Genomic DNA, 17,089 nt, shown 5'->3' on the forward strand with positions numbered 1-17,089 from the left:
CTTAGAATTTGCAAAACTCTGTTGCACTATATATGAACTGCTAACAAACTCAAAAAACGTTATAAAGACAAATCATAAAGATAAGGTTTAATAAAAAGCTTAGATGTTGTTTAATATTTGGTCAATCTCACCTTGTCTAATTGTCTGTTTCTAGTTCATATAAATTATAAAGACAAACTATCAGTAATTGATTATTATCTGTTTATTTTTCTCACAAAAACTCTGTAGAAAGAGTATTTATACTAAAAATAATCTTTTGCAAGATTATTTTTCAGTAAAATTAAAAAAGGTGTTTTTTCATACCGAATGATTCAGAAATCTGAGTTCTTTTCGGGAAAATACTATCGTTACTTATATCTATCCAACAAAAGGTGCTGGTGAAATATTACTAAAATTGGGTTATTTTATTTATTATTTTATTGTATTTTATTTTTCAGTTCTAATACTTCTACTGGATTTTTCTCAAAGCATTTATTTTAGATTAGGACACTATTTTTATTGGGTGTACAATTTATTCTTTAAACTTGAAATTTTCCATCGCAAAATAACGTAGATATTATTTTTTTGTATCAAGAATTAAACCACAGCCATTAAGTTTTATTAAAATGCCAGCTAAAATTATAGAACCAGAATTAGGTGCCACAACTTGAACCCTTAGTATCATACATGAATCCCAAATAGAAAGAAATTTAATTAAAAATGAAAACAAAACCGAGAACCTTAAATAATTAATTATTAACCAAAAATAACAATAATATAAAAATCTTAATAAAAAATAAGGCAAAGAACAAAAATGAGTATAAACAATTGAGGATGTAATATTCAAAAAGTGTTTGGTCCCATTTATGTACTCAACAGTATTCGCAAAAAATATTTTTAAGGAGAATATCAATTTGTCATACTACCATTCCTTTAAGACATTGTTTTAAGTTTATTTAACCATCATACTAAAATATTACTGTCAAAGGAATCTGAGAAAATAATAAAATAAATTGGGCAAAACATGTTTTGAATGAAACAGACAAAGCATGCTTTGAATGAAACACATTAGGACAAAACTTAGTCTGAACAAGTTGTTTATTAGGTAGTACATTTGCAATAGTATTCAAACAATTATGGACAAACATAAATTACTTCACACAGGCCTATGAAACAATTCATAATATTATTAGCTTATTAGAAAAAAAAATGAAGGGTAAGGAAAAATTAGAATGAAGGGTAAAAGAAAGTCATAGAATAACAGGCCAAAAAATTTAGTCAAAAATATTTTAGACAGTTACACTCTTCATCACTCTTCTTCATCAGCTGTTGATGACCACAAATTATTTCCTTGTACCATCCCAGTTTTCATTAAAAAAATCTTTATAAGAACACTATTGACATCATTTTTATTCTCACTACTGGTAGCATGTTTGATAGAAATATTTTCTAAACAAATTTTATTAAAATTAATGTTCAAGTGTATAGTTTCTCATTCCTTTGACAATAACAAATTTATGATTTGTAACTGACTTTGTTACTTAACAATCGTTGACAGTTCTTTCGATCAGATGTCCTTCTTCTTTAATTTTTTTGTATTCTTTTAAGCTTACTGATAGAATTATTAACTTCATAATATATAATTAATCTTTTAGTTTTGTAAAGATTCCAATCCTTACCGAGTTACTTTACTTGTCCAATTTTTCTGTAGCATTGAAAATACTCTTCCATGGTCAAGATTATTGATTTTTTCGTAAAATCTTTTCTGCACTGCCAAAACTCTGTCAGCAGGGAGGAAGCTATGGCCACACACTGGAAAGTACAAAAAAATTATCTTTAATACACATTTTAACAGTTTTTAAGAAATGTACAGTGCTTCTTAAAACTATGTTGTTTTTATTTTGTGATGTAAAACCATCACAGTAGAGACGAACATTTTTCCCTTCAAGATCAAGAAATGACAGGTGGTTTAGCAAAGCAGACAAGATTTCTTGGTTTGCCTTTGCCAGCTTGGTCTTATGAACAAAAATAAAAATATGGACATTTCATCTTGAAATCACTTGTGCACACATAAATTATATAAATTTAACTGCCTTGTGTAGAAAGCTTCTTGTATCGGAGTCTTTTGTAACAACAGCAACTGCTATAAATCATCACACAGGGAGTAAGAATCTTCTACATCTGCTTTCAAATCATCATAAAAAGTTTGGGATTTCTGAGTGTGGATTCTCTTTCTCTACCATGCGTGTCATTTTTAATGTACACCCAGATTGTGCATTTTTAATTTTTTATGTAAGCAAACATGTACTACATGCATCAGAAGTCAGAATTCTTGGTTAAAAATTCTTCTAAACATTGGCCCACTTACTTTCATTTATTCAGATGTCTGATCATTATACATACCACACAGTTTCTTAATAGACAAATCACAACATAAATTGATTCGTTTTGATTTTTTCCTACTACAGTGCGACTCTGTCCCTCTTAGCCATCTCTGATAAACTTCCTCACTTCTTCCTTTTTTGTGAAACTAGGGTAGCTTTTCCTATTGCCCCCTTTTTTCTCTTCAATTGGGTTCACAGAGTTAACTTTTCTAACAATACTTTTTAGCCTAGTACGACCAACATCTGAGAAAAAATTTCTTGCAGACTGGAACTTTACCTAATTACAAAGTAAGTAAAAAATAAGTTGCATGTTCTCCACTAGCTTTTTCTTAGCGATTGGCCTAGGCCTATGCAGTTTAACCAGACAAGTGGGGGCCAATGTACCAATAATTCTATCTTATTTTATTTGGTTTTTTGAAGAAGTTAGAGAAATACTTTTAGATCTCTTGGCCTAAATTTAATGCAAGCAAACCTATTACTTTCATGTTTGCAAGAATTAAAGACTCTTTTTGGTGCAGAATACTTGGCTACTTATAAAGCTTTTTTGTAATCCACCTGTAACCTAATTTTTCTGTTTTCAACAATGCAATCGCCAAGTAAACTTCCATTTGAGTCACTCATATCAATTACTTTCAAATGTATTTCAATAAATACACTTTTAAAAGATAAAACAATATAATGTTAGTTCAACACAGACAATTTAAAGGAAAATATGTAGCAACAGTTTCCTTTGTGATGAAATGTGCAGTCAGCTGATTGAAAATGAAGACACGCCATTTGTTAGTTGGAAAATCACTCTATGAATGAAACTTAGTTATGGACAAAACACTTTGTTTGAACTTAACTTTTCTTAACCAATTATAAGAAAAACACTATTTGACCGAATAATGTTTCTCATGTAAATTCTAATAACAAAGAAGAATTTGCACATAGATATTGCTTCAGAGGATGAGATGAATGATTTATAGTATGTGTGAAAAATGCCATGCCTGACTGGGATTCGAACATGGGATCTCCAGATGAAAGCCTGAGATGCTACTAGTCACAGCATAGAGGCTGGCTAAGGTATAGCCTAACTTTGGAAATCATCATGACAAGCATTAATCAATTTTTTTTACATAGTCCACTGAATATCGCACTAATTCTGAAAGAGCGTGGCAATCTACCGTGAAACAGGGCATGTCACCATAACACATCATAGGTCTTTTGGAAAATGATTATTGTTTGGCATTGTACTTGCCTGTTGAAAGTCAATATGTGTGTCGGTACATTACTAAAATATTCGAACCTCAGTTAATTACCATCGAACGTTTTAATATAATTGGGCACTATAAAATGTTGTTGCTGAATCAGGTATAGATCCTAATACAGTAATTGACTGGTATAACTTCATTAGAGAAGTGTATATATTAACTATATTGAACAGCACAAGAACGATAGAGTTGGGAGAAACAGTATGATCACTGAAATCAATGTGATGCTGCTCTTGAGGTGCAAAAACCGTGGTGGTCTCATCTATCCAGATGGGCTTTCAGTAGCATTTATCGGGAAAACAGCAAGTGTTTTATTGTGAAAGTTACCACAGATCAATTGAAATTCTATTAAAAACAAGGTTAATGTAGGATTGTCTGTCAAATTGTACAGAATGAGGGTTGATTGATGTACTCGGATTCCTAATGTGTGATGCACTGGAATTGAAACTGTTTCACCACTATGAATCATTGATATCATTTTGTTCATCCTAACAGTGATTGCTCAAACTCAAACTTTGAGTTGTGTAAACTTGAAACTGTGTAATAAAAAGCACAGGGGAACTGCAAGGCACCACGTGGAATCCTCCTTCGCTCAATTCACACCGTGTAGCACAATATGGGACAAGAATCCAACCAGAAAATACTTGATACTTGATGGTGACATAAATTACCTGAAACAACTTCTGATTGTTACTTTTTTCTAATAACTATGTAGGTTATCCCAGCATTCCCAAACATGCAGGATTTTATATGAGTTTAATAAGAAACCTGATTATAAAATATGTTTACACAATCATAATCAAAAACAGTTCACAGATAAACATGTTTATAAATATTTACACAATCTGAAAAAGAAACGAAACATTTTATTAACCAACTATAAAATTACGAAATAAAATATTCAGCTGTAAAATTATATATGACATAATTAAAATATAATAATGTAAAAACGAAAATTAAAAAAATGTTTAATATCCTATAGGGAGATATATATTAACATTTAAATAACAGTAATTTATGGTAAATAAAACTACATTGAAATCCATTTGTTACTGAATCTGTACATACTTCAGAAAGACAAATTCAAAAGGTATTTATGTCTCACTTCAACTACTGAGAGTGAATGATGCAACTGAAATGTGCATGTTGTGAAAAAAAGAGAATATAAAAACAGGATCAGCCCAAGAATCCACCACAAGATAAACATTCTAAATATTCAAAATCTTAACTCTTCAAGGCTACAATGGAATAACAAAGAAAAAGTAATCACAAAGTTATATTAATTTTAATATTGTTTGATCAATATTAATATAATATTGTTAATTGATAATATGTATTACACGTTAATAAAAAGAAACATTAAATTATAAATAAACCAATCCAAAAATAAATAATCAATATAAAATGAAATAGTTTATTAGGTGCATTGAAAAATTCTGTTTTTCAATTAACACTTTTTTTGTTTTCTTTAATTTGTTCACATTCATACCAACTTGTACTGCATATGATGGTGGGAGTGGGAGTTTGAATCCAAATATACGGTGGTATTGGCGTAATTTCTATCTAGTTTAATTATATATGAAATTTTGAAGTACACACAACACGTCTTCACATTACAAGTCGAAAAATCTAGAGATATTTAATGGCTGGTGAAATATCCTTCATTTATTTCTCATTATTCCAAATAAACATTCTACGAAGTGTCTTGCTCTGCTTAAGAGGTAATTGAAAATTCTTTTTGATTGTCTAATTGTCAACTAATATAGGGTTAAAGTAAATGTCAATGTAATGTGAAAACTTCATCGGCCACAAAAACGTTCAGCACATTCTCTTTTTTACTTGGTAGAGCTGAAGGAGGAGGTATATTCAGTGTGTTTTGTTGCAGGTTGTTCCATTATGAAGTGTCCTTAAATAAATTTGATTCACAATCCTTCCTGTAAGCAATCACTTCAATAAATTAAATTATAATTTTCAACTGATACTGCCATTAAAATGAAACAACAGTAACAAATAACCTTTATTATTAAAATCCATTGAACCATTATCCAGTGGCTTGGTAATTCCGATGTGCTTGCCATCAACAGCTCCTATACAATTAGGGAAATTTAGCGATCCTTTCAAAATCACGTGCTACATTCATCCAATCACTGACTTCTGGGATCGGCATATTTACTTAATCTAGTAATAACCAAATATCTTTACAAATGCTTTGTATAACATTTGGAGATCTGAAAAACTTTAAACTCTTTAAACTGGAGTTCTGAAAAAATACTTCCATTTGCTAGGTATCTGAAAAAAATTAAATTCACTGACATAATATTGACAGTTTAAAATTAAAAGCAGCTAATTTAAAGATAAAATACAGAAAATATACAGAACCTATTCATTAGATATTTTTCCAGGAGAACTGTTTATAAAGAAGCAAGTAAACATTAGAGAATTGAATGAGATACCGTAAGAAAATAAATGACTTTAAGAAAACCAATTTTGGTGCAACTAAACAATATAAAAATTTACATTACAAGGAAACTACAGTTTTAAATGAAACCTGTCAGCTTATAAACCAACTACATCAAGTATTCCTGATGACACAGGTATGCAGTAAAAATTATTTTCATGATAAATGTTTACCTTAAATGTGCTAAGTTAACTTGTCTCAGTGTTCTGGGAATGTGCACCTGAGGTGCTGATTTTTCCCGGATTTTATTTACTGTAAAGTATTAATCATTTAATTAATTAATATTAATAATTCTAATAAACTAAATATATATAAGTAATAATTTCAATAAAAATGTTTTAGGAAATGTTTATGTTCAATAAAATATTATTACAATGTAATATTACACTAACTGGGCTGCTAAGCTGACAAATAATGAAAATAAGGCCTTCTTTCTTGGGACATTTCTCACTATTAGACTAATCCTATATTTAATTCTTTTGTTTATTGATTATGAAAAAAAACACAGCTACTGTATTAATTATATTGTTAATTTATATCTTACTTATAAATTAACAATTATCTTAATTATAGTGTACACATGGTTTTTCTTTAACTAAATTAAAAACAGCCTAAATCATAAGCTAAAATTTTTCTTTAGTTAATTTTGTACTGTACCTGTTTTTGGGATGTTTATGATGACATAGAAAACAGTAGTACAATGACACACAGAATTTTGTCATTTACATTCTTTTAACAATTTTCTTTTGCAGATCAGTCTACAACAGATCATGCTGTCACTGTTGTTAGTCCATTATAAAGAAACACAGGAAGAAAACAAAATTAGTATGGACTGATAGAGAAAAAGAATATCTCACGAATTAGGCAAGAAAATGATGGCCAGTATTGATTCCTTACTAGACCAGGGCCAAAGCAGAATAATCAATTTCTTTAATGGGATTGTGCATCAACGGTGGATACATTTTCAGAACCAGATATAGTAAAAATCTGGTTAAATCTCTCTGAAATACTTCTCAGTTTCTTGGCCACAGCACCATGCATCATACAGTTACCAAACATGGAAAATTCATCAACATAAAGTAGATGGAGAAATCAAGAGCATTTTACAACCAGCCTTAAAGTAGTACCACACATCTTAGAATAATACACACATTGCTTATCAAATTGATGATCAACTTGATACATCACTCAAATGTTTTGCAATACAATGAAATGGTTGATGTGTTTATCATGACACAAATTAGTCGGCACCACCTAGTGGTTTTATAAGAAACTTGCAGAAAAGATGACTTACAGCCCGAGCAGTTGCTGGTAAAGAAATTTTTGATTGCATTGTTATATAAGTTTGTTTTGTTATACAAGTTTGTTCTGTTATACAAGTTTATTTTACTTTTTTAGTATTAAGTTTTTATTCTTTATCTTTATTTCTTTTGCTTATATTTTTAACTAAATTGTAGCATTTACTGTTTTTAATTTAATATCATTGGAAGAATAGAAAACAATTCTTGTGAAAAATTCTGTGCAAGAACGACTTTTCCTTATTTTATTTTGTTTCCTTATGCCCACTCAAACACATACAGTCATTATGATCCTCAATGTTCATAAAGCTACCTAAATATGCCAAACAGTATTGCTAACAATAGATACTGCAGAACCACGTTTCTAACTTGCCCTGCAAAAACTTTTTAATTTTATATTTAGAGCAACTCAAGAAGACCTCAATCAATTCTCATCAAATTTTCACATCCACAACTTTAGACACAGTGCTACAACATACCTAGTTTTCAATAAAACTGCTGTCTCCATCCACTTCTGCCCCAAACTTTCTCCTTCGTCTCCTTGTAGTTTCTAAAATAAGCCATTTTGAGATAAAAATATTTTCTTTTTATGAGTTCAAAACTCATACTAGTAAAATTTTCATTAATTCAACATCAACATCTCCATGCAGTAAGATCCAAGTTAATAATTAAAATAGATGACAACCATATACAAACTAACAGAATCTATTCCCTCTTTAACTGTATTTCTCGACGTCCTGAGTTAAAAAAAACAATTTGAAAATGATAACACTGATAAACATAATTTTTGTTTCCTAAAATGCAATACATGATTTTAAACTGTTTTTTGATGCTGAAAACAAATTTGAACTCAGAACCTTTCTACCACCCACCATTTTTGAAAAATTTTTAAATTTTAATTAAAGGATTTTTTTCATTTTTCAACGTATAGTTAGCATTTTAAGCTCCTATATTGTATTTTGTTAGCTCATTGTTTACTGTTTAACTTTTTTAAAAACCTGTAAGCTATAAAAAACAATACTAGACAAAGAATTAAATCATATCATAGTCACGTATTATGACTAACTATTAGTGAAGAATGAGCCATCATAGACAAAATTAATCATGTCTGTGCGGGTCACAAAACATGTGGCTGAAAACACAGCTATGTTTGTAACCACTGGATTTAGGAATGAATTAATTTTGTTCAGTCTTATTGCTGTCTTACGTTTGACAGTGCAGTGTCATAATGCCTTGAGTGTCATAATTGTGTAAATGAGGTGGATGCCTTTTGCTATGTATGTGGTGAGTTTACCATAAAAACAAATAGAAAAAACATTATACCTTTAATTAAAATAGCATATCGTTTGTACTTTCAGTGTAAAATTGGTGGTCAGGATAAGACATGGGCTCCTCATATAGTATGTATGTTCCGTATAAGAGGATGGCTGAAAGGTACACGGAAGGCTTTACCATTTGGTGTACCTATCGTTTGACGTGAACCAACGGATCATGTAACCGACTGTTACTTTCATTTAACAAGCATGTCTGAAATTTCTAAAATATCTAAATGTACTGTAAAATATCCTTCATTGTATTCTGCAATTAGGCCTGTACCTCACAGTGAAATTATTCCAGTTCCTGAGCCACTCGTGCATGTAGTTTTAAAAGCAGCGATGAAGAATCAGGCAGTACTGAAGAAGACAACACTGATTTTGATTTTGAATTATCTTCCAATAAGCCACATCTTATATCACAAGATGAATTAACATCTTATATCACAAGATGAATTAAATGAATTGGTTAGGGATTTAAATTTATCAAAAATCAAGCTGAACTGTTAAAATTTACCTAAAAAAAATACAAAAGTTTCTGGCTTTTGAAGCCTACAAACAGAACTTTCTCATTACTTTATTAAGGAAAATAACTTGGTTTATTGCACAAATATTGATGTGCTTACGTTGCACTTAGGAACCTGAGGACTGGCACCTTTTCATAGCTTCGTCCATGTATAGTTCAAAAGTTATTCTACTACACAACGGTAACAAATGATGCTTCAATACCAATCGCTTATGGTATTAATTTGAAAGAGCATACGATGTAATGAAAGACGTTCTTGAAAAAAAATTATAAAAAACAAAGCTGGAACATATGTCGTGATTTGAAAATTATAGCTACTTTGTTAGGCATGTACTTAGGTTATACTAAGTACATGTGTTTTCTTTGCGAATGTGACAGCCGAGCTAGGGATAAACATTGTTACCAAAGAGTGGAAGAAACAAGACAACTTAATTCCAAATGGGAAAAATATTATTCATGAGCCTTTAGTTGAACCCAAAAAAATATTTTTACCCCCTCTTCATATCAAGCTAGGGCTAATGAAAAATTTTGTAAAAGCAATGAAGAAGGGTAGTCCCGGATTTTTGTACATCAGACAGAAATTTACGAATGTAAGTGAAGGAAAAATTAAAGAAGGAATATTTGTTGGTCCTCAAATAAGAGAGCTGGTCAAAGATGATGTATTTAACTCAATGTTAAATAATGTAGAAAGTGCAGCTTGGCCTTTATTTAGACGTTTGCAAACATTTTCTCGGCAAACAAAAATTTGACAATTACCACAATATTGTTAATCAATTTCTTACTTCAAACAGAGCAATGGGATTGTAATATGTCTTTGATCCCATCTGGATTTTTTCTTGGACAACCTCTGTTTGCGCATATATATCACTCAAGTAGTGGGGGTATACACACAGACTAGCTGGACAGTGCAGTTCTCGCCCAATATCAGCGATGTAAGCAACTCGCCCGTTTAGCGGCATCATTAACAATCTTATATCTTATTTGTTTTATTTTATGTAACTTTTATTATCATTCATTCAAGTCTTTTATACATGTATAAATTCGTATTCTAATATATTTACAGTACACTCATTGTTTTATTAAATATCATTCTTGACTGAATTATGAACATTTCATGCTAGAAACATCCATATTTAGTCAAACAACCTCTGAAGTAAGGAACACAGTGAACATTTCCACTGAGACATTTCGGTGATGGAAAGCCACACTATAAAGGGAAATGGAATACTAATATGCTAGCCGATTACTGTTGGACATAAATTTGGGATGTGCCTGAGGTTATTTATAAAAGAAGAGAATCAGCAAAATCATTCTAACACAAGTATGGCTGCGCAAAATTATAAATTTTACAGATTTTTACTATACTTTCTCTTAATTTTTTTTGAAGTGAAATTTATTTAAAACTAAGGGTGATAGAAAAATTGTATTTACAGATCTGTAATGTATGCAAAAAAGCAATTCAAGAAATGGCATCACATTTAGAGAAATGTTAAAAAAAAATTTTTTGTCTATTTGTGTAATCATACGTTGACTGTTTTTGTACTACATACAATACTATGAATCAAATTAAATAAAAAGAAATAATATAAATAAATTAACAAGGCTTACTATTTCAAATTATAATTAAAATATAAGAAAAAAAACATTAAATTATTTTTTTAGTTTTAAAACAATCATTTTTATTATTAAAAAAAGGGCAAATTTTAGGAATCTTGGTAAATCTAACAAAAATAATGTTCAAAGTTACATTTTTAAATGGTTTTAATGTAACTAATTCAAAAAGTTTAATTTTAAGATGTACAAATAGATCTACAGTTCAAGATCTAAATAAGAATGAAAAACTACCCCTTCTACAATTTGCTCTTAATGATATATTAAATTAAGAGGAATATTTTTTTAAGACTAGTAAACCCCTTCACCAAACATTTCATTAAGTGGCATGGTTTCAGAATTTGGTGTAGAGATTATCACAGGCTAACCACCAACTGAACAGTAATAATATCCAATTCTATTAAAAAAACTTGTTTTTTCCATACATTTTCTTAACACTTTTTCTGTACTATGTCAACCAAGTAGTTTGTAATATTTTTGTAAAAACAAAAGTTATTGTTTACATTTTAGTATTACTGGTTTTTTTTTAATTGAATTATATAGTATTAATACATACTTTTAAAAGCAAAATTGAACTGAATTTTTTTTGAAATTTGAATTTTATTTATTATTTTCTTTTTAAATTCATAAAATATTTATATTGAATAACTTATAGCTAACATAATACTTACAAATGGGATTGATGTATTATTGAACGATCACTCATTGTGGTTAAGTGGAAAAAGAAAGTTATAGTAAAAAAATAAATAATTTAATCTCGCCAAAGAAAATAACATTTGAAAAAATACATTGTAAGATAAAAATAAAGTTAATGAATTAACATAGATATGGAATTTTAAGAAGAATAAGGGAAATGTAGGAATGAAAGAAATGGGGACACCCTTTTCAAAGAGGCAAAAGAACAGCAAAAAGATGATTACACAACAAAACTGCATATATAAGGTTCTTGTAACAAAAGAAAATATTCTATTTCTACGGTATACATATTTCAAATCACTTTACGAAATTAATGTATAAATAAAATTTATTAGTCATGTTAACGGCAACAATATGCTTTGGATGTTAAAACTACCCTGTTAGAATAAAAGATAAGTAAGATCAATACGTTTCAGCAGGTGCTGGATATTTAATATTTACCTTCAAATTATACATATTGTATAATTTTTATTGTAACTGATTATTAGGTATTACTGCAAGGTAAAAATCAAAATAATTAAAAAAAAAAAAATGATTAAAATGTAAGCACAGTCAGTCATAACTCGCGAATGAAAGGAAATATTTCGTAATATTACATTATGCTTTCACCCAGAGGTCCCGGGTTCGAATCCCGGTCAAGCATGGCATTTTCACACACGCTACAAATCATTCATCTCATCCTCTGAAGTAATGCTTAACTGTGGACTCGGTTAAAAAAAAAAAAAAAAAAATTACATTATGCAATACTAAATCAGATTAAAATCAATATTAAAAAAAAAAACAAAAGATACATTAAACAATATTTGCTTCTTTAGAGGAGTATACTTTCACAATGTTTTTTCTGCAAGTTTGTTCTTTCCTGTAAGTTTGCATGACATCCACTATGATAAGGTTGCCTAGTTGAGGAATAATGTCCTTCTTGTTCTTTTTATATGCCTATCTATACGTGGGGATGCGTTATTATTATAGTAATTTTGAATCGATTAATCCACCACCTTTGGTGCTTCTCAACAGTTCCAGAAACTAGTCAACTATTGTGAGATTTATCTTCAGTATTTGCTTTAACAGCTTCCGATATCTGAAATTTTATTTCCCATCTACTTACTGTTTTTCAATCAACAGTTTCATCTTCATAAACATTTCATAAGCATGATTTAAAAGCAGGCATACTGTCAGTTGTGAGTTTTGCAATGTTAGCGGTAGATGACTGAAACTACAACACAGCAGATCCTGTCGCTTTATGCGACGTTTTATTCTCTGATACGTTCCCTGTATGTGACTTCAGTCACCCCTCATAATAATAATAAAAATTTAGAATATACTGTAATCTTTTAGATGAAGTTTTCTTAAATAACAGGAAAATATTTGCGATTAATACATCATTTAAATATATTAGTATAAACTGAAGATTAACTGAAGATAGTTACTGTAGACCAGAGGGATGGCTGTCATAACTATTAGAAGTAATCAACAAACAGAACTTAGCCTAACAAAAAATTTTCTTAGATTGCTATGATTGAATTTAATACAATGTATAATGTGCACTTAATACTGCGACTAGTAAATAGGTAATTCTGTTAATCTTTTTCTAAAAATAATAATTAAATACGGGCCAAATTTTCTAGGAATATTATTCATATTCTAGGAACGAGTAAATTATATCACGTCAAAAAAGTATAAATAGTTTTTTTAATTTTCTTTAATAATTTAACTGTATAAAATATAGATAAAATAAATACAAACCTAGTTCTGTATATAAACCTAAGAGAAGAGAAATGAAATCATTTTTTTTATTTTAGGTCTCACATCTGATATCATATTCTAGGATTATACCCGACAAATATAAAACCAACATAGCACAATAGAATTTCTTCAAAAATGTTTGGCTGCAGAGATACCTAACAAAACTGAAGACAGACTCAGTCTTTCAGATCAGTCAAATACCAAGAGCTATTACAATTAAAATTCTGGAACAAATATAATATTTATATATTATCGATAAATATTGATATAGATATATGTACACTGGGATAAGGGTAGGAGATGATATAATATACACTGGGATAAGAGTAGGAGATGATATTTCCCTTTTACTTACTGATTCTATCACTTCAGTATATCACTATGGAATGTGAAACTATCAACATCTGTACAAAAGAAGAGAACTGTGTTACTGCCTAGTATTATCATACTGAAATGATTACAAAGAAAATTTATTTACATATATGGTAACAAAAAATTAAAAAAGAAAAAACTACAGTTAAAAGAAGAAATTGTTTTATAGTTGACAAAAAAAAAAAAAACTAAAGTTACAAAGAAAACTTACATAAATGATTACAAAAAATTGAAGAAGAAAAACTACAGTGTACTACTTTCATGGTTGCAAAGAAAATTAATTTATTTAACAAATATTTCAAAAGTTTGCAAAACTGTATTTCACACTGAACTAACTATTTCATCTTGAAATAGTTACAAAGAAAACTTACATAAATGATTACAAAATTCATCATCTTTGTTACAAAAAAACTACATAAATTGTTACATAGTTAAAAGAATACACACACACACGCGCGCGCGCGCGCGCGCGCACACACACACATTCACAAATTAGAAATAGGAAAATTTAAATATATTTTGAAAAAAAAATTTTAAAAGATGTAATTTTTTTTGTTATTGATTATAATATTATTTCTTATTATTGTTTACACTTAGATGCGGTTATCTGGTTATAGGTATGTCCATTGCATTATATCCTTTTCTAGTCTTCTTTGTTCCCAGTTAAACTTTTGAATTCTCAAAGCTCCTACTTATTTTTATATGTTTATAAAATTACTCTTTCTGGGATCTCTTTTTTCTGAATTCTCTTTTTTTTCTTCTGGCATTTTTTTAATCAGATTTTCTACCCTTATGTTACATTGCACCCAATAAATTTTACTCTTTTGAATTACTCTAAGATTTTCTATTTTGTTTTACTCTCATTATTACTTTTTCATTTTTTTTATCTATCCATGTAATCATCTTCAATATCCTCCATACTTAAATAAATTAAAAGTTATGGAAGTACCATCAGATTTATCTTCTTTCATTTTGGTACACCAGTACCAAAATGAAAGAAGATAAATAACATAAAGAAGTACACTCAAACATAAAAATCTACTAGAGGGTTCAATCTTAGTACATTATAACTGTTTCGTTTTATTAAATACTATCTTTTTTACACCTGCAAACTTCCGTACTGCTGTATTTGTTAAATTTTTCCTATTTTGAAAAGATATTTTATTAATTCTGTTTTTCTTAACATAATATTTTTGTCATTAGTCTTCTAACTTTGAAATCACAATTCCAAGATTGTACAGACTGTCTACTAATTGCCAGGGATGCACTGGCGCCAGAATGTCATTCTGGTGTTATTTAAACATTAAATATTCACTGTTATCATACATCTTAACGAAAGATACTTCCTTTAATAGTAGGTGACAAAAGACAGCTATTGCTTAGACATATCCTACAATAATGAGCAAGCCCTGAGTCAGTGAACTGTTTCTTCACACTTAGCAGACAGAAAGCGGTATCTAAAAATATGACTTCGGAAACACCAGAATGCAGACAATACTCGAACAAGACAAGCAAACAAAAAACACTTGTAGGATGCCAATTCATTTGCTAAGGTTTGTAACTATAAGATGAATAAATAATATGATATTTACAAAAATTGATCATTTAAAGAAAGAAGTATAAAATGAGTTATTTTAAAAGCAATAAAAGAAGAAATAACAATAAGAAAATTAATTCAAACATAGGAGAATATTTAATACTTAATACTTTCCAAACCAAGTCAGTCTCTTACCTTCAGCTTGTGGAGGATTTATTCTCCACAACAGAGGATTTATTCTCCTCTGTGGCTACTTCCTTCCATTTGCAATCGGGTTGTTGGTTTTTACTTTTCTTGGATCTTTTGCCTTGCTTTTTATCCATGGTCACAGTTGTATCATCTGCAGTAATTAAAATATTTGGTGGAAGATGAACTATTTCCTGTTCAGAATGTCTGTAAAAAAAAAAAAAAAAAATATTAGAATTTGTTAGTTTTCAGTTTTTACTAAAAGATAAGAAGTCAACTTAGGCCTAAGACAAATTTTTAAAGACAATTCCTGACACAAACACAATCTAAAGCTGGGAGCCAGCCGTATGACATGAAATGTGTACAAAGACATAAATATATTTACTGATGAAACAGTCCGGATTTCAAAGGAAAATCTCCTATATAAAAAAATAGACTAATTTATAAAAAAATACAGACTCCCTTCAAGTTTCCTTAGCCATTCATAAACTCATACAATTTTGTTGGTACAGAAACACTAAAAATTATAGGGAGCCATGGTTTGCAAAAATTTGATTTCAGTTTTCATATGTACCAACAAAAAAAAAAAACAGATATTCTTGCGAAACAAAACATTAGTAAAACAAATAACCAATTATTGAAATCCTATTAAAATACAGTAGGTAAAAGTAAGAAAACTAAAAATAAATAAAACAACAAACAGATAAATAACTTGAAATTCTGACTTACCGGATTCCAAATTTTCAGTTGTACTTGGACCAGGAATGGATTGAGCGTTATCTTCATCAATACGAATTTCCAATTGGGCAGATTTCATCCTCACTTTCATTTTCAGAATCTATTTCTGAAGGGGCTTATATCTCCGGCAAGTCTTCAAATAGAATTCAATAAGTTCGACATCAACAAATTTAGACATTTAAAAAATATACTACCTCGAACAAGAGAAAACAACGAATTTAGCAAAAAACGTTTCTAAAAATATTTTTTTTAAATTTTAAACACTTACACAACCAAACAATTTACGACGTAACAGCTTTTCACCAGCAGTGTGCTTACTTTTAATGAATCAGTATTTAGGTTATATTTACGCGCACAATCATGGGTAAAAAAGGACCCTTGACTCCTGACGGGACTTGAGAGTCCGGCCGGATTTTTGTCTCAAGAAAAAATGTAAACTACCTTTAACGTTTTCAATATTTTTTCAAGTAGTTAACATTTTTTTTAACAACTTACAAATATATAACTAAAAAATATGAACAAGACGTAAAATAAAAACGGGAAAATTTTGCTATAGTAAAATGCTGACACACTGTCAATTTAGTGATGCTATCTATTATTACGAAGTGGAACTTGCTTTACATTGGAGTCGAACAAAGCCGTTTGGCGTCGGAAATGCCCGTTTTTTTTTCTTTTCTTCGCGTGAGAGATGTGCCCCCCATTCTATATATATATATATATATATATATATATAAAATATCTGAAAATTATATATATTAATTTCGGAAATATATAATATGTATGGCGCCCACCAAAAGGAGGACAAATCCCTTTCCTTTTCACTATACCAATCATCACAAAAACAAAAATAAAATCATAATAAACTTTACTTTTTTTTTGTGGCTGTGTTCTGTTTCTTATGTTCCAGATATCACACCCACGACAGCCAACATAACACTGGTTTCTTCACTGCGGCCACGCGGTCCCTCCAAACCCTTCCTGGACACACGTATATC

The 17,089-nt window shown here is 29.6% G+C and overlaps 1 long non-coding RNA gene across 1 annotated transcript; it reads right to left on the bottom strand.

Annotated features, from left to right (window-relative positions):
- Window positions 1-1,079: 1,079 nt before the first annotated feature.
- Window positions 1,080-16,520, bottom strand: LOC142318076 (uncharacterized). The gene is made up of 3 exons (XR_012754817.1): window positions 16,086-16,520; window positions 15,366-15,563; window positions 1,080-1,791 (listed from the first exon to the last, which is right to left on the bottom strand). It is a non-coding gene; the product is annotated as an uncharacterized LOC142318076 (long non-coding RNA).
- Window positions 16,521-17,089: the final 569 nt, after the last annotated feature.

Source organism: Lycorma delicatula, chromosome 1 (genome assembly GCF_047948215.1).
Source record: "Lycorma delicatula isolate Av1 chromosome 1, ASM4794821v1, whole genome shotgun sequence".
In the NCBI taxonomy this organism is placed as follows: Eukaryota; Metazoa; Arthropoda; class Insecta; order Hemiptera; family Fulgoridae; genus Lycorma; species Lycorma delicatula.